Genomic DNA, 22,448 nt, shown 5'->3' on the forward strand with positions numbered 1-22,448 from the left:
GAAAGAGGAGCCAAGAGCTCATCAAACAGGCCCGGCAATAAACAGGCAATAAACAGAGTTCACACGGTTTTGTGAGCACCTACAACTTTGGCCCAGATGTTTTCCTGATTTAAGGCTGAGCAGAGAGATGAAGGAGTTCAGCACTTTGCCATTCACAACTAATTCAGCTTCTATCCAGTTCCTGCACGCGAGTTCCCACGCCAGGCAGGGTGCAGCCCACAACTTCCTGGCCCTCAAAGAGCTTAAAATCTTGACAGGGGGAAAAAAAAGGCAGGAACAAAAATAACTAGGATACAAACTTCAGCATGAAACAGGAAACAGGAAACAGGATGGGTAGGCAGGTGTTTGGTGCCAGATGGCGGAGACAGCGCCACCCTGGGAACCACCATCCCTGGCGTGCAATCGGGTTTTCAGATTACAGCCCCAGGCAGACCAAGAGCCCTGCAAGGGGCCAGCGGAGCTCAGCCTCGGTACCCCTCCACTCCGTTTAGTGTCACTTACCCACCTGACCACCCTACCACGCTGAACTCCCAATAAAGCGTGTGCTTTCTTTGTTGTATGCTCTTGCTGAAACAGGAAGTATACCCGGTTGTAGCAGAAAGTTAACCCAAATTTGGTGGCATGCTCCCCAAGAAGTTTCCCTGGCATGTCAGCTGAGAAACTCAATAAACTAGACTTTCAGGTTCCCACAGGCACTTAGATGCCGTGATTCTCTGGTGCGCTGGGAGGACAGACAGATCACCAGAGGAGGCAGAGATCTCTTGTGGCAGGGAGGGTCACTTAGGGCTTAGAGGAGAAAGTCCAACCAAGTTACAGCTTGGAAAATGACTTCTCCACCCCCTTTCAGTAGAATTCTCGAAACAAGAGAACTACTTCAAGGTCTGTCTTCTGCAAGCAAGGACACGCAAGTGTTAAACAGACTAAACTTCAGAACAGGAACTCCCTTTTCTTTGTTTAAGTCTAAAATTGTAAAATTAAGCTGCAGTGTTTCAGATTTACACAATGGCTGGAAGGATTAAAAAAAAAAAGGGGCACAACAATACTCTATGAGAAAATCGGACCTAAAAGGTGAATAAGTTATTCACTTCTCCCCTTAAAAATAATAAAGCACACACTTTCCATCAAATGTTACCTAATTAAATGACACCCCATTCCAAGTATTAATATAAAAATGAAAACAGAATTCAGATTTCTGATTAATAACCATTCTCCCAGAGACATATATTCGGCTTTAAAATGTTCAATACCTCACCGTACATTGAGGCTCTCCACCTCAGAAAATGTATAGAAAAATCTTATTCAGGGAAAAAAATGTTTAAGGCTACACTTGACCTTTCCAACTCCAATTCTGCCACCTCTTTTACAGTCACATTTATTGAACGCCTACTTTCCTATCACCTACATCATTCTTCCCAACCCACAGAAATCAGCCTCTGCCCGGTCCGCAGTGAAGTGCAACTACTTCTAGTCACTGACAATCGTATTACTAACCTGGACGCAGCATTAGAGGTTGTAGCTCAATTCCCTCTGCCTAGGGGAAGAAATCAGGGACCAACTATCTAGGAAGATGCCCAAGTAGTTACAACCCAAACACTCAAGTTCCAATCCAGTGTTGTCACCTCTGCTCTCACTAGCCAACTATCAGAGGATAGCCTGGAATGATTTAAATTCAAACTTCCCCAATAATCCACAACAAAAAGGGATGAGGACGCAGACATCAAACGACCACTGGAGCAAGGCCAAGGTCTGAGAGTAAGTCCAAAACAGGCTCTCTCAACCTCGATACTTCCGATATTTTGGACTGGAGAATTCTTTGATTTGGGAGTCACCCTATGCATTGTAGGATGTTTACCAGCATCCCTGGGCTCCACTTACTAGATGCCAGGAGTTGGGGACCTCAGAGAAGAGGAGGGAAGCTGCCTTGGAGACAAAACGGGAAAAAAAGGACAAGGGCTGCTGCCGACAGATAGGAAGAAGGTAAATGGAAGAGCAGTTTACGTATTTCTCCAACGGAGGAATGCTGCTTTTGTATATTATTTTGTTTTGTTTTCCAAAGAACAACAGAAGGTCATCCACTGAAAGCCAGGGACTTAATAGAAAGTCAAAAATACAAAGTCACGAACACCTGAGTGCAAAAGGAACTAAAGAAGCACTGAGGCTTGATGAAGTCAGAACCATAAACCTAGAGTGGCCTGAGTACGCAGGAAGCTGCAGGTGCCCCCAGCACGTCAGAAGATCCAGGAAGAAGGTGTGGACGCTGGGTGGCTGGATGTTATGGAAATGCTCAAAGAAGCATGAGCACAGGATGCCACAAAGTGCTGGGCTCTCCAAGGTCACCGTGGTTAGTGGTAGTGCAAGTTAACCTGGAGGAAGGAAACGGAAAACAAGGAAATCTGCTAGGAATCTATTGCAAAAGAGTAGACAGGCTTTCTTCAAAGCCTAAAGCAGGGAGAATCAATGAGAAGGAAATAAAGAGTTGACAGATAATCTAAAGGGCTAAATGCACACAGACCCTTGGTCCCAGTAATCCCAATCCAGGGAGTCTTTCCTAAGGGAAAAATCAGAGATACAGTGAAGAGTTACAGACCAAGAAGTTCACAAAGACTCAACTAAAAAACTCTAAGCAACCTGAATGTCCCACCATAGAGAAAATAAATGACAGAACATTTATATGTCCGTGTCCTCAAAGAATATTTTAAAACATAGGAAAACACAAAAAATACAATGTTAAGTAAAAACTGTAAGCTACAAAACTATGTATAACATATCCCAATTTTATTTGAAAATTTTACATGCTCCCATTTTACAGCCTCGTGGAGGCACTAAGAGACACTATGCAATTTCCAAGGTTGAAAAAAATAGGAAAACATGGATTAGAATCTTGGAGGCAAAACACAAAGAGTGACCACTGACGAAAGGAAGAGGACTGGGAGCCAAGAGTCACGAGAGTAAGAGAGGTGACAGTTGAAGATGATGGGGGGGGGAGCCTCTAGCGTTGATGAACGGGAAGTTGTTGTAAGACAGATACATCGGATTCTCCAAGTGGACAGCAGGCGGCTAGCAAATGGGGTGGAGAGAAAAGCAGCCTTTCTCAGAATTCCCCACTGTCCTTACTGAGCAAAGAGATTCCCCAGCAGAGACCCCAGCCCACCACCAGGGGCGAGTCTCCCATAATCTGGCTATGGAGAAGCTCCTTCCATGCTTCCTCATGTCCCTTGAGGATTTTTTTCCTAGTTTCAAATTTCAAAATAATGTTAAAAATTCATGGTAATCCCACTCCCCCTTGCCCACTGCAAGACGATATTTCCTTTATTTTAAAGTGTCAACAAAAATCAAACCTGAACAAGTTCTTGTGCATACAATGCATGCTGCATCTCAGAATTCAGAACTATGCAAAGCTCTTTTCAATGAGTACAAAATGAACTATTTAAATGCTATAGTAGCGCATACTTGTTTTTATAATCTAGTGCAGCAATCCTTTAATTCTGCATTATTTATAATTACATGTACATATTTGATGGCCCCTAGTGATTCTGACAAAGAAATTTGCTTGATATTGTTTACTATACCGAGAAGACTGGGATGGTTTGTGCGGTAAGGTATTCTAAAATACCACAAGGGTTCACAATGGATCAGTATGTTCCAATGCAAAGCAGAGGAAGTGTATAAAAGGTAACTAAAGTTTAAGGAACATAACCAAAGAGAGTAGGAAGAGCAGGAAGATAAACTTGATTCAAAACAAAATCTTATTAGGAACACAAAATTTGAATTTCATAACAGTATTCCAAACCATGTTCACTTTTTGTATTTTCCCGCTTTTGTTTTTAATCCTAAGATTTGTCAATTACTGAGGTCTTGAGTTTCTTTCCTAAAAAGCCACCATGTATTACCCATACCCTGCAGCCGTTCAAAAATCATGTTTTTGAATTAATTTACAAGTTATAAAATGTTCACAATATAATTTTGATTAAAAAGCATCATTCTAAACAATATTATAGTATTATAAATTCATAAACTATTGTATTTCCATATGTATAAGTATAGCACAAGGACTGGAAGGAAATAAAACAAAATGGGAACGCATTATCTCTCTCTGGGTATTTGGATTATAGGTAGATCACTGTTTTATATTTTCTTATCTTTTCTAAGGTATAAATCAAAGCCTAACTTTTTTTATCACCACAAGAAAAGTTACTTAAAAATTGTTAAGAATGTACTATCACATATTTAAAAAGATTGAGCAACCAACAAATGAAAAGAATCCAAATCTGGGGGGAGGAAAAAACTAAGTTTCTTTGTTTTGTTCTAAACCAGTTACAGTACACAAGAAACTAGGACACTTGGAAGAGGAGAGAAGAATTGAACAAAACAAGGATAACACGACACAGGCAAAAATCTTTACATAACAGGCAGGGTTTGGTGATTATAACACAGAGTCTTGAATTTCTCACAAGGTCTTAAACAGGATCCTCTTTTTGCCTTTTCTTCCAAAGACTTACCGAAAAGGACAATGTGTGGTTTACATGCTTCATATGTTTATGCGATCGAGTCACTACTAATTTTATCAAAACACCAGAAAAGAAAAATATTTCATAAAGAAGGGGAAAGGGTTCTCTTGATCTTTCAACACCATCCAGGAAACATGGAATATCATGTACCTACTTTGCTCAAGGCTCTGTGTAAGACCCAAAGATCTGTATCCCCAAAGCATTTATAACCTAGCAAAGTAAGGCAGTTCCCTAATTTACGAAATAGTTATATTCCAAACATTAGTTTTTTGAGGTCACTCAGAATCCTGAACACATGTTCACATGGAAGAAATGCCTTAACCTTAGGCATCCTCTCCAGGCCCCCTGGGACTTTAAATACCATCTAAATGCAAATGATTCCCAAATTCCTACTAACCCTGACCTCGCCTTTGAACTCCACTTTCATTTACCACCTGTCTACTCTACATCTCCACTTGGAGGTCCAAGAGGCCCTTTGGACCTAACGTGAGCTTTGAGTCTGCCCTGCAAACCTGTCCCCCACTAACTCTTCCCATTTTGGTGGCCACCGTCCATCCAGCTGTTCAAGCCATAATGTCTTTTGTTCTGTTCTTCTCTCTTATCCCTTACACATCCAGTCCGCTGGCAAGCCCTAATGACAACCTCCAAAATAAATCCCATCCATCTCCGTATCTCCATCCTCAACACTACATTCTGGTGTTCAAACCATGCTCTCACCACCCAGGCTATGCAACAGCCTAAGTAGCTTCTGGGCAATGTTCAACACTCACTTCCAACAAAAAATCACATCAAACCACAACCCTGCTTGCAACTCTATGTGCTGTCTTCCCACAACCTTAAGGATAAAATATAATTTCCGCCCCATAGCCCACTTAGCCCTAATATGCCATGGCTCCCATCTGCTCCTCTGCCCTCTTCTCCACTCTCTGCCCCAGCCATATTGACCTTCTTGTTACCCTCAAATCCCTCAACGTTACTTCTAACCTGCATCAAACTAGCTGTGCCTCTCTGAATGCTCCAGATTTGCAGGCTGGTTCTCTTTCATCATTTTATTCTGCATCTTCTGAAGAGGGTACAGTAAAACAGTATTTATGCTGATGGGAATAGTAAATTGGTACCACACTTTAGGAAAGCAAATTGGCAATACGCAACAAAAGTATTTAAATCCTATAATGAACCCATTTCCAGGGAAGTATGAGCACAACCCAACTTAAAAAAACTTTTTTTGCACAAAGATATGCATAGCACCTTGATACTCACAAGCAGAAATGATAAAGAAATTACACATTCATGAAATGGAATGTTGCATATCACATATTGGAATGTTATGTGACCAAAAAGTAGGCTGTTAAAGTCTATTTACATTATGATGCGTATTTGTAAAAATACAAATCCCCCCCACAAAAGACGACTAAAAGGGAAATGTCAAAATATTAAGAATGATGTTCTGTTGCTGTTGGCTTTTTTATTCTATTTCTTCCCTTATTTTTCAGACTTAGAAAAATGTATCTGTAGAATTTTCACAATACCACATTCACTAAATTACAAAGACTTTGTAGCATATTGCATGACAACTTGTAAGGCAAGTCTGTCCTCACTGGTTCTCTTTTTTCATTTTGTCTTGGCCTTTCTCAGGTATTACGCATTTACTCTTCTATATGAACTTTAGGACTATTTTATTCAATTCAAAACACCCCACTAGAGTGGAAATTCTAACTGGAATTGCAATAAATGTACATATTAATTTTTGAAAATCTGGTACATTTATATGGTATATATTTTTATTTTTCTAGATTTTATTTCATTTCCTATATCCAGATACTAGCACTTACTTGTTTTTAGGTTATTTGCTCCTATTGGGAAAGCATGCTTAGCTTTCATCTATAAGTGCTTAGTTCCAGAATAGAGAAATTATCTTTATAATAATTTCTATGGACTTATTTTTATCCAACTACCTTGATAACTTTACTTATTAATTCTAGATTTTTTTTTTTACTAGAAGCTCTAGATGATACGAGCATTTCATTGTCTTACCACATTTACCAGAACCTCTAAGACCATGTTAAATAATTATTAAAGCAGATACCATTGTCTAATTCCTACTTTTATTTGAAATAGTTTTAGTGTTTTGCTATTTAGGATACATCTGCTGTTGGTTTTTTTAAAATATACATATATAGCTTTTTATGTTCAAGTAACTTTTTTATTCTTATTTTACTTTTTCAGATTGTATCAGGAATAGCTGTTAAACTTTATCAAATGCCTTTCAGCCTCTATTGATCTGGTCATACACATTTCTCCTTTAATACGTTGGTATAATAATGGATGATGGTAATAGGGGCTTCTAATACTGAATGAATCATCCAGGCATTACTGGAATAACCTCCATTGATTATAATGTGTTATCCTTTTGATGCCCTCAAGAGTTTATTTGTTAATAAACTATTCTGAATTTCTGCATTTACTTTCATAAATGATGCTGGCTTATACTTTTCTTCTTTAAAGACTTTTTAATCAGATTTTAAAATTAAAATTATGCTGGCTTTATAAAATGAACGGGGAACCTTTCCACATTTTACTATGCCCTGAAATAGTATAAGTAACACTGAAATTTTCTGCTTTTTTTTTTTTTTTTTTTTTAAGTTAGGTAAAACTTGACCGGAAGCCCATCTGGTCCAGGTGCCTTTTTCAGCAATAAGCTTTAATCACCTTCCCTATCTCTTCTATAGTAATTGATCTATTCAAGCTTTCCATGCTTCTTGGATCCATTTTGGTAATTTGTATCTTACTGAGTCATCCCTACCTTTTCAAATGTGTTGTTGTAAGCGCTGCATTAGCGTTGTCCTATGAAGCTATTAGTCTCTATGTATCCTTTCTTACTTGTATTCTTATCTACTCTTGCTTTCCCTTTTCCTCAATTAGGAGGATGATGGGAGTTTATTGGTCTTTTAAAATAATCAGCTATTAGACTTATTTATCTTTTACATTTTCTATTTTATTAATTTTAACTTTTATCCTTATCTCAATTTCTTCTTTCTAGTTTTTTTTTTTTTTTTGCTTTGTTCTTTTCCAATTTCTTATGATGTATATTAAATTCTTATTTTTCATTGTTTTTAAAAAGGAAGGCTGATTTTCCTTTCTAGGTGATATGTTGTATAATCTTTAGAATTTTTACAAATTCTCAACAAGGAAAAAAAATACCTATGATGGAAATTTTGAGAGCTACAATACAAATAAACAATGGAACTAACCAATTAATTGGGATTCTAAGTGCAGGGGATTAATAAATCAGCAGGAGAAGGAAAAGTTGTCTCCATCTCCTGAGTGCCGGCCACATTTAAACAAAATTCTATCATGTCCCTTACTGCACTAAGTTTTAGCCCTGCCCTTCACATTTTTTGGGAAAAATAATGGGATTCACATATAATTTTAAAACAACAACAAAACAAAGCTCTACCCAAGAAAATCCTGTAGTCAGATTCCTCCCCGCCTCATCTTAAAATTGCTATCTGTAGTTAGAACAGGGTTCTGATTCTAAGGTGACTACCTTAGAATCAGCTGGGTCTGGGTTGTTACCATAAGTCCTTGAATGTTAAATGTACAAAGATTCACTTACATCACATACTGATCTTAATAAGGGAAGAATGTGGCAGTTATTTACTTTAGGAACATTTTCAGCACAGGTTGATATACAATTCTCAGTTAATCAGAACCAATCATTTACAGCTGTTCCTTTCCAAGGTTCAGCAATGTCCCGTTAAAAGAAGGGACCTTGTATGTGTGATAGGATCAAGCAGCTACTCTGAGAAATCAATGCTGAAGGCACAGAAAGAGGGTCTACTTTCCCAGGGGGAGCTACTCTGACCTAATTAAAAAAGGGTCTGATGCCAGGAGCTAGAAGCAAAGCTACTAGTATTTCCTCAAAACTCACCAAAGGGAACTTTAGAACACTTAAAAGGTCCCAACCTGGCCTGGGGAACTTGAAAAGGAAACTCAAATAAAATCACGTCCATCTATGCCCTACTAATTCAGAATCGTTTTTATGATCTAGAAGGGTTCGGACTCACATTTCCATTTTTAGACCCTATGACAACCGGCTGAGAAGGAGGTTCAACCTACTTATGGGAACAAATTTTAGAAGCTCTGACTCATACGCAAACAACTAACATGCTAATAATTTATCTGTCAGTTAAAGCAAATTCTTCCATTTACCAATACTTGACGGGTCTGGGTTGTTACCATAAGTCCTTGAAGAAATGAACCCAAAAAGAAATTTTAACAGCATCTCTACATTTTTTTTTCACCTTGTTCCTGAATGTTTTCTTCAGTGAATCCCAATAAGGGAAATTTTACTAGCATTAAGATAGAACTCTTTGGAAGTATGAACCATTTAAGTTTCCCAAAGGCCTCTGAAACCAGTAAGAAAATAATACATCCCTTTTTATTTAGCTATATATACTTTTCGGGGGGTGGGGGGGGGACTACAATTCCACCTTACATGAGCACAAAACCGGAATTGCATCCTGTTTAAGGAATCTGCAGATCCTAACTAACAGCCAGATGTCACACGCTGGTGCATACGTGCCAGTGCAGAGACAAGGTCAAGGGCATCGACAGGGCACGGCTGTGGGCACCACTTGCTACCACCAAGACATAGAAATGTTAAAACGGTGGAACAGAGCTCAGGGGCCACGGTCTATCAAATATTCTAGAACTCACTGGTTGATTCTGCAGAAGACCAGCAACCCAAGTCCCTTAGTCCATTCCTATTGCACTAGAAGTGACACATCTGGGGCACTGCTTCTCGGGGGAAATACTACTCCAGAACTATGAGTCAGGCATATTCAAGGTCCTTTCCTGATTACAAACAAGCAGTATTTCCAATTTTCCCAGACAATCTTTAAAATGGGGTATTTCGTTGGTTACTTTTTTCTGCTTGGCACTCTCATTTCCATTTGTGAAAAGTAAAGGAGAGAATCTCTGTTTTCCAAAATTCAATGACAATCAGCTACCTACCACAATTAAGAAATAATTCAATTGGGCCAACTGAAATTTCCAGGTATTTAAATATCATCTTTGAAATATTTCAATTTCACTTTCTGATTGAAATATTTCCAACAGTTTGCATTCTCAGCAAACACGACATATTAAAGTATAAGAGAAGGGGGTAGATGGTAGAACAGGAGGGTACTTTCATAATGCAAATGCAAGAGGCTTTTCTTGCGCATGGGAGGAGTGGGAAGCCTGAGTGTCTCAGCAGGAGCCTGTGTTCCCATCACAGGGAAGTGCTGGCACACTGCCAGGCCCGAAAAAGGTACTGAGGTGGGAAGGCTGCTGGTTCCTGCCTACACATTAGTGCCGCCATATTTGCTTCATGAGGTAAAGGACAGGTAGACGGGCAGGCCTCCCCACCAACATGCACACTGTCTTCTGCCACCTGTCCCTTCTGTGGGGTAGCCGGCCCCAGGCCTCTTCTCTTACGTGTCCTCTCTCCACTCCTCCATACTGGTTCTCTAGCAGACCCTAACCATTAAGTCAGATCTCTTTGCCTACGTTCCCGTGTCAGGCAAAGCTGAACACAGCGGTCCCTAAGCAGTGCGCTGTCCCCCCCAAGAGCTTACACCTGAGGATGGGAGGTGGCGTCCCAGGGGAATCACAGCTCCACAAACTGGCTCTGTTGGACTGGAAAACGGTGTCATCTGTAAATGAGTTTGCCAAGCTGAGCTACGGCCGTGTATCCAATGTATATGCAACATCTTTGATTCCTCTGAGACTGGCCTTACTTCAACGAAGGGGAATTAAGTCAGTTTTCATATAGAAGTTGGTGTGTGAATTGGGTCTCACCAAGTAAGCAGGATTCAGACCCACAGAAAGGGAGGACTCTGGGGCAGGCGGGACTGCACGAAGACTGGTGGAGCGAGAAAATAGCAGAGCATACGCGGGGAGGGGCAGGCGGGTCAGCGTGGTCAGAACAGCATTCCATCAGCGTAGCAGGTAAAGGGTATGGAGATTTTTCATAATAATTCTCTTTCTTTTCTTAATTATGGGTGATTTTCTCCATAAGTGTTGAACTGTAGTGACTAATGGAGGGCCCTGAAATTTCAAGATTCTACTTCCTACATGTTTTCTCTTCTTTTTCTAGACCGTTAACAGTCATCTCCTGTTTCCCTCTCCCAGTCCCATAAACCCCACGATCCCTATCACCTGCTTCTCCCTGATCCCCAACCTCCCTCCCTCCCTCTCCCTTTCTCACTCACACACACCCTCTCTAGTCAAAATAACCCAAGCTACTTATGATTATAAAACAAACTTCAAAATATTTTTACCAAAAACAATTCTTCTAAATATAACTTCCAGAATTTTAAGAAAGGGCAAATATTTTTGCCAGGTGACTATATTTGCCTTGCTTTCATCTCTGTTGTTCCTTTAGCCCTTTGTGAACACAACAGATTATCAGGAGAGCTAGCCCAGTGCTGTTCGCACACCCCTAACAACCCACGACTGTCCACGTTCCATTGGTAGCTGGTGGCCATAAAGCCACGTTAGTTCACTGGGAATTAATTCAAAGGACTAACGATCTAAATAGCAAGGAACACAAATAGGTCATAACAAAAAGGATACCTAGAACTGCTTCTGTATTCTTTACCATACTGGGTGGGTCATCTTAGAATATCTTGTGGTTATTCATAAACCGGTTGATTAAGTATTGTTTTAACTCTCAACCCAAACATCTTTTATCACAGTGCTCACAGCTTATTGGATATCTATCTGATACACACTCTACTTGATTATTGATATGCTGCTGAGTTCTCTTTTCCTTTTATTTTTTAACCTGTTTTTTTTTTCTTCCTTCACTGTACTGTCAGGTTTCATTGTTGCAGAGCTTCATTTCGTCTTGGAAACCATTTGCTCTCATTTTTTTTAAACCTTTGCATAAGTGATCCTCAGAAAGATATATAATACTTATAAAATCCTTTATATAATGAAGGTTTAGTGTTACAAACATTATGGAAATTCTAAACCTCACTTGGAAAAAAAAAGACTAATTAAAGCTTAGAAACATGCAATTCCCTTCATGTCACCACCTGTCCCCAGCTAGCACAGTGCCAATATCGTTCAAAGAGTAATTTTCACATATTGAGATGCCTGCTCATTCATTTGGCTGGAGTTATCCCCTAAAAACCCAGCCCAGTGGGAGCTTTAAGGTCTCTATTAGACTGCGACCAGCATCAAGTCAAGGGACTTATTTTAACCATCTTTGTATCCCAGATAGCGCCCTTGTCACATATACATCAAAAGCAAAATAAATGCTTATTGTGAGCAAATTCATCATCAACTATTCTGTAAATGTCTTAATACCAACAAATTGAAATGCAGATGAGTACCATGACAAATCTGTTAATAAAGTTGGCTAGACCTTCATATTCAAAAAAGGCTGGATTTTTATCATAAATCAACTATAAAATTGTTTTTTTCCTGTGGCTAAAACTGAACCGATTTTACTTAAATCAAGTTGATAAGATTTCCTAGTACAAATCTTAAAATACTGAAAAAATTCCTTTAATTACCTCTTTAACAAATGTAGTACAAAGTCATTTTTCAAATGCTACAAGTTTTTAGGGTCTGATTCACTAGTTATCTTCCCAGACAGTCTGGCAAGACTTAATTTATCTGAGAGAGCAGCTACCAAGTGGAGAATTTCATTTAATTATATAAGTGAAAAAAATTTCCAAAACGTTTTTACCAGTCAGGGCTATTTTAACATTTACTAATTTGGTTGCAGCTAACATAGTTTAGGGGAAAAAATCATCTGTTTCCAGGTATTAAAAAATTGCCTTTAGAAAGATAGTTCTTAATTCTTGTACATTTACCAACACAACCTATTATTACATTAAAATCTTTCCTACAGGGTACTAAAACCCATCACTGCATCTAGATATACTTAGATTGTTGCTTCCATTTCCCCAAAATTGACCTTCCAAAAATGAAATTTAAGGGACTAGAAATACTAAATCCAACGGTAAAGGATTTTATTTTTATGATGAAAATGATTTTTATTTAAGCATATGTTTGAGCCTCATGTTATCAGTCATTAATACAAAGAAATTCACAGCTGCAGTAAAGCAAAGAAATGGAACCAATAACCCTTATGCGGTGATATACTTAACCAGCAAGCATTTTAAGACCCCTGACCTCTGTGATGAGAAAATGCACAATAAACCAGACACAGGAGGAACTTACACACCAGCAAGAAACCACCCAAGAGGAGGCTGATATAGCAGAGATAAATCCAGAAGGGTAAAAGGTGTGCTGGCCATCTGCAGAGGGACTAGAGGGCAGCAATAATCAGGAAAAGACTCCCCATGGAAGAGACCAATTCTGAACACCCAAGACGGAGGTCGATGGGTCCATTCTGAGGACGGGGGAATCCAACTCTTGGAAGGGCGCCTGCACATTCCCTGTTTACAACCCCCCACCTACCCCCTTACCCCCCCCCCCCACTGCATCCTTTCCTGCAGGTGCCCACTAGCCCATCCCCTCTCAAACCTGATGGTGCTTTGTGAGTCACCTGGGAACTAGCTAAGCTGCAGGTTCTGATTCGGTACTTCTGGGGCAGGACCTGAGATTCTGGATTTCTAAAAGCTCCCAAGGAATGCTGTTGTGCATGGTCCCCACTCTGAGTAACACTGCACTAGGGGACGGCCTGGCCTTCAGCAGGCAGAGAGGAGAAGAGAATTTAAGAGAAAGACCCCCACTTGTTGGACAGGAGATAGCAGATCTGGGCTCCTGACTCTCCCATCAGTTTCTGGGTCTCAGGTCCCTTATCAGTAAAAGGAGCACACATCCATCTGTAAGGTCTCCTTCTAGCTTTAAAACACTTGAGATGGGAAGACAACACCTTTTAAATCAGGTATTAAAGAGCAGGACAGAGCTTGAGGGGATAAAAGGTTACTGAGGGGCAATTTCTACAAGACAGGGGAGAGCAAAGCATTTACCTGCCTCTTATCCCATTAGCATACTTCCCTATTGGAATGACTAGTCAAAAATACAAAGTGAGATATGCACAACGCTAATCACTGGGAAAGAATGGACAAGCCTGGAAATAACCCAAATATCCATCAATAGGGAATTGGCTGAATAAACTAGAGTATGTCCACACAAGGGAGAACTATGCAGCTGTAAAAAGCCCTGAGGGAGCTCCAGAATGTAGAGCTAAGTGAAAAAAGGAGGATTCAGAACAGTATTATAATGTGCTACCTTATGAGCAAGAAGGAAGTACAAATATATGCATATATTTTCTTATTCCTTATATTTGCAACGTGGACAATGGAGGGATAAGCCAACATCTAATAAAAATGGTTGCCTGTAAAGAGAAGCGGAGAGTGGGATAGGGATGGAAGGTAGACTTCTTTTCATGCCCCTAATTCTGTAGTTACAACTTGGTCAGCATTATCACCTAATTAAAGAACAACATTAAATTTAGAAAAAAATTAAAAAAAAAAACAAAACTAATTATATATCAAGTTAGTGTTGCAGCCATGTAGAGAAACATTATTTTACTTGACTTTGAAATGTGTTTTTATTGACTATCCCTAATGGCATATTGCTAAGGAAAAAACTGCAAAGAAATATTAAACTGCAGTTGGTAGCAATAAAAATGGCAAAATGTTGATCATTTTTGAAGCTTGGTAATGGCATTTCATTATGCTATTTGTTATCAGGCTATTTTTCTCTATTTTTGTATGTCTGAAAATGTCAGTAACAAAAAAAAAAGTAAGTTTAAGTAACCTTTAATACTAACATCCATGTACAATGAGCAAGAATGCAGGAGAGCACGGGTTGGCACCAAAGTCAGCTTTAGCTTTAGTCCACCAAAATGAATGTTGAAATTCATAATATAAAATCTCCTATACAAAAACGAAAAGGGGGGTGGGGAGCCCTGACTCCTACTGCAGGGAACATATTTGGCATCTGTACAGATCATATTGCTTAAAATATTCTATATCATTTCATTCCATTTTCTCAAAAAAATTACCGGATGACCGTTATATCCATTTAATAGCTGAGGAACCCCCTCAAACTGATACAAACTCAATTTCTTCTATCTTCAAACCCAGTGTTCTCTGCACTCCACCAGAGTTTTTCACACACCCCCCACCCCCCCACCCCGTGTTGACCCTAACAGGGGAGTGCAGGTGGGGGTGGGCCTAAGCTTTAAAAAAAACAGCACTGAAAAACTGATAGCAATTGTTTTGTTTGTTCTTTTACGCAAACTTCAATTTTAGAACAGCTCTGACTTATAGAATTATTGCAAAGATAGTTTGGGGAGTTCCCATATACCTCACATTCAGTTTCCCCTGTTTTTAACATCTTACATTAGTGTGGTACATTAGTCACAATTAATGAATCAATACTGATATATTATCATTAACCAAAGTCCATATATTTAGATTTTCCCTAATATCCATTTCCTGTTCCAGGATATAATTGTGTGTTTCATTCGATTTAGAATTCAACCATAGGAAGGCAATTTAAGCTAATATAACAAATACCAGCCTAAAAGTCAAAAATGATGCTTCTGATGGCATTCTAAGCCAAAGCAAAATGCAAATGTTGGATGAAACACCAAGAGTCGGCTCTCCAACAAATCAACTTTGATGTACGGCTATAGGAAGCACCATTTTAGAAAAATCACATTTTTCACATATGTAACAAGTTTCCATATGTGAAGAGAGAGTGAGTTGTGGTATGAATCAGTCTGGAGGTCACTTTTTGATTCTAGTAGTGGCCCAGTCATGCTAATTAGCCTGTGTCCTGGAACAAGTCATTTAAATCTTATCAACAAATAATTTCTTGGTGTCTGAAACTTGCAAAGTACTTCCCTGAGTACTAGCGAGGACACAAAGATCTGTAAGCCGCCCTATTCCCAAAGGAAGTTTTTAATCTAATTACAGAGTCAAGAAGTAAATGCATAAAAAGTTAACCTTGAAGATTTCAGAGAGCAAGGCAAAACGATAATAAAAGGTGTCAGAAATGAGAACATGTTAACTAGAGTGAATTAACTGCACAAGCAAAAAACTGCTCTACGAACTCAAAGAAGGGAGAAACCACTTCAAAAGGATTAGAAAAGGAGAGCGAACCTTTCTGGGCTATGAGATTCTCTCTGAAAAGATGTTTCTGAGACTCTATTAAAACTCTGAGATTCCCTCCGTTTCTGAAATCCCACAATTCCCACTCATTCCAACCTCAAACAACACAGTGGTGAAAGTGGCAGCACTACCCCCCACACCACCACAGAGGTGCAGACAGGGGGACCCTGAGAACCACACGACCCGAGCCAGGTCTCGGAGCAGCTGGCATGAGGGCGTCGCACCACAGATGGAGAGCTTTCCCCGCCTGGCAGCGAGCACGCAGCTTCACATCAGGCCGTTCATCACATCAACTACCCACTAAACAAATATGTTAAGACGCTTTTACCAATAATTTGAACTTGGAAGAAATATATTTCTGTTACCTTAACAGTATGTTATATAATTCACATGCTTCACTAATTTATTACTCCAACCAGGACCAAGTAAGCACTTTTGCAAAACAAAACAAAACAAAATTTTAGTCCTTATGGATAGGCTCCTCACAGATTTCAGCTTTTCCATGAAATTTCTAATTTTGTCTATTTCTTAAAGCCAAGTTTCTCAACATGGAGGCATTGAGATCCCGGACTGGATACTGCTTGGCTGTGGGGGGCTGTCTTGTGCAGTGAGGGTGCTTGTGCAGCAGTGTCCCTAACCTCTCCTCAGCAGATGTCAGTAGCACCCCCACCCCCACTACCAATTGTGACAGCTAAAATTATCTCCAGACACTGCCAAATGTCCCCTGGGGTGGGGGAGCAGGGGGGAGGAAATCGCCCCTGGTTGAGAACCAACGCCTTAAAGCAATTCATGATATGCATGGAAAGAATATGGATTAAAAAGTCTTTTATTTGACCCTATAAACCAGTATTTGTCTCAGAAAATATAATTGCTATGGAAGACCAAAAAACCAAATCATGGTTCCCACCTGAATTATTATGAATACTTTTTAAAACAATACTAAATATAATGTATAGATTTACTAATTCCTTAGACACAAGGAATTTAGATTAGAAATCATTCTTAATCCTTTCCATCCCAGGATTCTAAGGAAAACACCAGATTTTACAAACAGCAGCCAAACCAACCAAGCATGAGGAAGACCCGGGTCTAGGAAGAGGCCAGTGTGGACAAGGCATGGCCAACGGGTGCCCCCAACCCACCCACAGCTCAGCTGAGCCGCGGGCACGCTGCCCAAGGATCACTTCAGCATGAGGGATTCAAACAGGCCCAAGGCCCCCAAAGAAAAATAAAACAAGGAAAAGAGGAAAGACGCAATGGCAACGATGTGCCTTATGAGAGGGGGGCTGGCTGGTTTGAACTTCTGGAGGCTAACATCTACAGGTTTCTTATGCTACGCTGCTTAACTTGGGGGTGGGGGAGCCATACTTCAAAAATTAACTGTTTAACAAGATGAAGAAATTCTCAAGGGAAACCGGTGAAGACTGCCTGCTGGTGCCACCTGATTTTTAGAAACTGGTCTTAAAAGCCATTTCTTAAAATCCTAAAAAGGGACATTTCCCTTTTTGTGTGTGGCTATGAAAACTATTTCTCATCTTTTTTAGGTTTCCATGTGAACAGGTAGAACTGACCGCCACATGGAAGTCAGAAGAAAATGGCCAACTGTGCCTAACGCAGGTGCTGCAGAGACCATCCAAACATCTCTCCCCCTCATGGACAGACGCCAAGGACATTCCATCAGAAAGCAGATGAAGAGGGCAGAGGGTTGCCAAGGTGGCGTCAAAAGAGCCAGGGCGCTCCAACCTCCGAGGAAAGAAGTTTGTCACCCAGCATCACCACGCCCTGGGCAGGCCCTCCTGAAAGCGGTCTCAGTGGAGACACGGAAGCCCTCTGGGTCCCGGGAGCCCGGAGCCCACCTGGGAGTCCTCCACCAGGCAGTCTGGTCTGCAGCTGCCCCCCTCTGCTGAATACCTCTGGTTCCACCTCATCTGTCTCACCCCAAATTCCACCCTAGGGAAAGCACACACACAAAGAGAGAACTGGCTATGCCCGGTTCCTGCAAGTGGGCAGATAGCTGGCAGAGAAGAAACCACACCGGAGGACCAGAATTCAACCTGTGTGCTACTAACCAAGCTAAATATTAATCAAGGCAGAGAATCATTTACATTAAAGATCATTAACCAGGAGCTCAGGCTCCGTGGCAAGAGGTGAGGGTTCAAGAGATGAAAAAATGCATTTAGATAAAGTAGCAGCCTCCTGTTGCCAAACGCAAGGTTTGGGTCATTTCAGGAGAAGGACACTGCAATGGCATGGAAGGAGCAGAACCAGATAAGGGTGTCGTGGGGGGACGGCCTGTCTTCTCTCCCACCCACAGATAGCTGCACTGAATTCTCTCAGGTTTATTTTCTGTTCTTTATCTCTTGTGTTAAGGAATAACACTTCACGTGCAAAGGAATGTACACGTGGGAGTTTTCAAGTTAGGAATTATAAACAGGTAAGGTTATTGGGGTTTGTCTCTTAGATTTTCCATTTCTAAATGGAAACATGTTTTAGGGAGATGGTTTAGCCTCTAGAATTTAAGTCACATACAATAAGGGTTCTGCCTCCTACTCATTAAACCCAAAGGGTCATTCTCCACCTAGGGACCCAACACCACCCAATTTTCCAGCCAAACAAGAAGCACCATCAAGCAAACAGGGTCAGAAGTTCCATTTCACACATGACTAACGGCCACAATTTTGAAGATTTCTGCAAATGTTCTTTCTGACGTACTTCAAGTTGCTGCACATGCTCTGGTCTCCACCACTCACAAAAACCAGCCCGAGCTCCCGTGTCGACCTTCGTCTAATGCAGCACGAGTTGCTTGTTGTTTATAGAATCACCCAGAAAGAGCAAGCACTGCCCCAGCTTCCATTTAACTGTTACATAATTCAGTTTACCTCAAATTATATACCTCGCCATAGAGCAATACTTGGGTTAAAAAGAAAGGCAAGTAGAACCACACCATCCCTGCTGGTGAGATTAACATATTTGGAAAGATGGTATTTCAGGAGATTAATTTTCAATTTCGAACAAAGAAAAAAAAGGATCACTTTTATTTTCTATTAGAGGGAATACAAGTTCCTATGTTTGGAGGCTGAGGAATGTGGGGACAAGATGAGAAATAATGATTTAACAGGGACCTTGTTCACGATCATTAAAAGGTCCTAACTGAACACTATCCGTATAAGAGCAAAGCAGTTTGACCTGTGTGGACACAGGTGAAGTTGAAGTTAGGCATCATGTGAACCACACCCAGGTATCTCCTGTAAAGGTTATAAATCAAATGAGGAAGGTGTTTGTATTCCAGGAGGTAAACCCAAAACAAGAAGTATGCCTGTCCCACCATGACTCCAGCTGACTGGATTACCTAAGCTTTAAACCGAACTTAATAAACAACTTAGTGTAGAAATTTGAAAAAAAAAAATTAAAACTCTGTCCTCATTTCACCTGGGGTTTTCTTGTACCAAATTTCTGAACTTGGAAAGACAGATCCCTTAACTGTCTATTTTTGACATTTCAGGAACACAGTGATGACAAATGCAGCAATTTAGTGACAAAAGGGGGAAAGACACCAGAGCATTATGCTTCTAATAATTTTTCAGACCACTACTATGAAAATAAACAGACTTCAAACAAGACGAGAGAGATTGAACACGTAAGTAATTAAAAATTCTCACTTGTATACCTTTTGGTGCTGGATGCAGACAACATACATATATATACGTTAATGGACATTAAAGAAAAAGAAAGCTCAAATAACCCCCCGATCCTGACACGTTCAGATCACAGCTAAAATGGATCCATTATAAGAGAAACACTCCCTTGATATTTTAGGCACAGATCGAGTATCCATGAAAAACTGAACCTTTTGCAGACTTACCAGATTCCAGGCAGGAAGACCTCTTTGTAAAGGGGAGAGGAGACAGAGAGGCTGATCTAGCTGTAGATGGTTGGCCGGTTTCCCCTAACAACAGCGGGAGTGGAGAGAAATCCTGGTCCCTGCCAGTTCCTCAGCCAGGTGCTCAGCAGCATGGAGCAGCCGGGCGACCTGCTCAGGTAGCTGCTCTGTGCTGCCGAGTGGGGGCTCTGCGGCAGCTGCCACCCAGGGAGAGCCCGGCTCCCAGCCACCCACCCTCCCGCAGGCCCCTCCTAGCTGTGCCGGCTGGAGCTGTGTGGAAGCCTGTCTGGGCCAGACGTGGCTGCTGTTCCCCGCCGCTCCCAAATCAGGAGCAGGGGGAAATTCAAATGTGGGCAGAGGGAAACAGCTCTCCAGGCGCAGCAGAACCAATGGCTATAGCAGGAACTCCATGCATTCTAGAGAAACCAAAAGCAATGCAAATCGCAGCTCGGCAACACCGCCCCCGCAGCAAAACGGTATCCTGAAAGTTTACAGCCAGCCTCAGGGAGAACTGTGCCCACCTGGCCTGCCCGGGGTGGCTGGAACCTCGGTCACCCTCGAGGTATACCACGTCTCTTTTTGAAAATTAATGAAAGGGAAGTTATTCAAGGAACTTAGGGAACCTCTACGGATATTTTTGCTTAAATCATTACTCCGTTGTCCTCATTTATCTAGAGTATATATTTTCATCAGATAAAACTAGCTTTGGACTCCATCTCCAGCAACTTACTAGCTTGGTGACTTTAGGCAAGCTTCTTAACCCATCCCACCTTCAGCTTTTTCATCTGTAGAAATGGAGGCATGAACCCCACCATGAGCTCTTGTTGGGAATGAATGGGATGGCGGGTGTGATCACCCGCAATCGATGGACCACTGCCCCTCGGACATTTCACTCACCCTCCAGTACCCTGTGGTTCTCCTAAATCACCCAGGGCCATCCCCTTCACCTGCGTTCAATTTAAAAACTGACCCAATGCAGATGCAACAGCAAAGCTGTTTCTTCCCCCTCTCTGGGGTACCAATGTCTCCACAGGCCAGGGGACCCTGTGAAAATCAGTTTTGCACACAGCGGTCAAAGTGGCAGATCACCCAGCACCACAGCCCAAACCAGGTAAGAGACACTAAATTGCAGTACGAGTTATTGCAAAAATTCTGTGTAAATTCCTATTTCAATGCCAAAAATATGCCCACTTCTAAGAGCTGAGAATGCCGAGGAAAAGAATGGGTCTTTAATTGAGCCAGAAGGTCATTTTCTTCAATGCTTCCCTTAAAAAGGCAATTTTTCTTAAAATGGAAATTCACAGCTTGCTTACAATACCACTCTATAATAAGGAAAACAACAGCATGGGTTGACCCATTCCAGGTTATGCTTGTAAAGACACGGAGGAAGGGAGAGAACAAAAGTCCCACCTGGGCCAAGAAGCCACCAGCCCCATCTGGTGGAGGCTCTGGCCACTGCAATCACGAACCCTACACCATCTTGAATCCATTCTCCAAGGACCCTTCTGAATCCTTGCTATAGCACATTAACTTGGTGACAGCAGTATGATCAAGGAGAGCTTTTTTTTTTTCCTAACCAAATTGTCTTTCCAGCCTTCATTCTTTCCCAGCTGACTTTTCATCAGGTCACTAAATGACCATGGAGGATAAAAGTTTGGTCATTCTTCATCACCTCTTTTCCTTGACCAACATATGGTCATATGGTTACAAAGATCAAAATTCCCAGTACACTGATGAGAACAGAGAGGAAAGGGCCAGTAGTTTCCAAAAATGTAGCAGCCAAGAGCCAACCCAAATGGAAGGCTGGCATCTCTATCAATTGAGGAGACCAACTCAAGACCCAGGAAACATCAAGGAAGAGAGAACCTTTGAGCTGGGTCTGAAGTAAATAGGATTTGGGTGGGTTTGGGTAAGTTGCTCTGTGAGCTGGAATAGAGAATGTGCTGGAAATCAGGTCAGAAAGAATTGAGTTTCACAGAGAGCTATGAAACATGTTATTTGAAGAAATGCTTCTAACCACTTCCCTTCTCCAAAGCCTTCATCAATTCCCCTGGTGACTGCAACTAGGTTGAGCAGTTTCACAAGCAGACGCCCAACCTCAGGTAAATTTTACCTAAAGAAGAGGGCCGTGGTGAAAGAAAAAATTGAAGATTTCACATTTAAGTGGTATAATTAAGCTACTCTCCGAAATGATACCGGTGATATGTAAGAAAAGGGGAAGAGAGTAAATATGGGTTTTACAGGCAATGGTAAAAAATATCTGGGTGACCAGCTGTGCCACAGCTGGCAAATCTTTCTATACATGATAAAAGCATCTATTGGTGTATAACAGAAAACGATGCCTCTAACAGGTCTAAAGAAAGACAGGAACTCTCTTTTACCCATATTAGCCCTGTATATTATTTGTAAAAAACAGAAAATTAAGTTCCTGGTTGAAATTTATTTTAGTTTTAGACTAGAGTAATTAACGAGGTAAGTCTCAGAACATTCTGTCTTCTAATCAGATGTACACTCTCATATATACAACAGTTCAGAGAACAGGCTTATCTAAAAAATAAAATACAGTCACTCATCTGACCTTTGACCCGCCCCACCCACTGGAGCAAAGATTTGCTGCCCAAGCTGAGTTCTGACCTCATTCTCTTCTTCCACTCCAATTTTCAAACCTCCGTAACCATCACAAGTACACACCCAAGGCCTCTCAGGTTACACACTGTATTGGAAAATAAAGATATCTAAATTTGACACCAATTGTTTAAAATAATCAGAAATGAAGCAAGCAGACAGAAAGACAACTCTATGCATTAAAGGATCCTTTTTTGCACATCTGCTAATCTATGAAAATCTATCAAGGGCCAGACTAAGCTCATATTAGCAGCTGACAGTAAGTTCCTGGAGGCCCAGAGGCTT

The 22,448-nt window shown here is 40.9% G+C and overlaps 1 protein-coding gene across 10 annotated transcripts in view; it reads right to left on the reverse strand.

The window, feature by feature from the left end:
- Positions 1–22,448, reverse strand: part of NEDD4L (NEDD4 like E3 ubiquitin protein ligase) — a 378,998-nt gene that overhangs the window by 208,990 nt on the left and 147,560 nt on the right. The window contains exon 1 of one of the 10 annotated variants that reach the window (XM_037805618.1): positions 19,521–19,575. The exons of the other annotated variants lie outside the window; for them this stretch is intronic. The gene's annotated coding sequence lies outside the window, so the exon portion shown is untranslated. Of the gene's footprint in view, positions 1–19,520; positions 19,576–22,448 lie in introns of those variants that run through there. 10 annotated transcript variants of the gene reach the window in all.

This window comes from Choloepus didactylus, chromosome 16 (assembly GCF_015220235.1).
Source record: "Choloepus didactylus isolate mChoDid1 chromosome 16, mChoDid1.pri, whole genome shotgun sequence".
Taxonomy (NCBI): domain Eukaryota; kingdom Metazoa; phylum Chordata; class Mammalia; order Pilosa; family Megalonychidae; genus Choloepus; species Choloepus didactylus.